Source organism: Sinocyclocheilus grahami, unplaced genomic scaffold (assembly GCF_001515645.1).
Source record: "Sinocyclocheilus grahami isolate Dianchi unplaced genomic scaffold, SAMN03320097.WGS_v1.1 scaffold68.1, whole genome shotgun sequence".
Lineage (NCBI taxonomy): Eukaryota > Metazoa > Chordata > Actinopteri > Cypriniformes > Cyprinidae > Sinocyclocheilus > Sinocyclocheilus grahami.
In genome coordinates, this window is record NW_015505247.1 from 451,160 (window position 1) to 451,588 (window position 429).

Here is a 429-nt window from a genome sequence, read left to right on the forward strand (position 1 = left end):
CTGCAGCATCCGTTAATGAAGGACAAAAGAGTATTTATTCACAAAACAGTGATTCATGAGAGCTGCTTCTATACTATAAGAAAAAAGGTGTTTGTGTAATCTCTCTTCTATACAAAGACACCTACTGTATTATCATTTGAAATATCCTTCCATCATGAATATTGTTTAAGGGCCCCTGAAAAGTATTTGGACACTTAAACATGTATGCATTTCATATCATTCCACAAACACAGTTGTAAAAAACACCTTTTTACAAACAAATGACCAAACCCCCTCAAGTTAAAAGTAGTCCTAATTGAAAAGGGCTTGTTAAAATCATACAGTAACCGTAAGAGTGGATTATGTGTCCAAATACTTTCCAGGGCCACAGATGTAACACCATATGAAACATTTTAGTCATGAAGCTTACCCAACTAACTAGCTAACTAA

At 34.5% G+C, this 429-nt stretch overlaps 1 pseudogene; it reads right to left on the minus strand.

Annotated features, from left to right (window-relative positions):
• Window positions 1–429, minus strand: part of LOC107585237 (methionine aminopeptidase 1-like) — a 15,457-nt pseudogene that overhangs the window by 11,837 nt on the left and 3,191 nt on the right.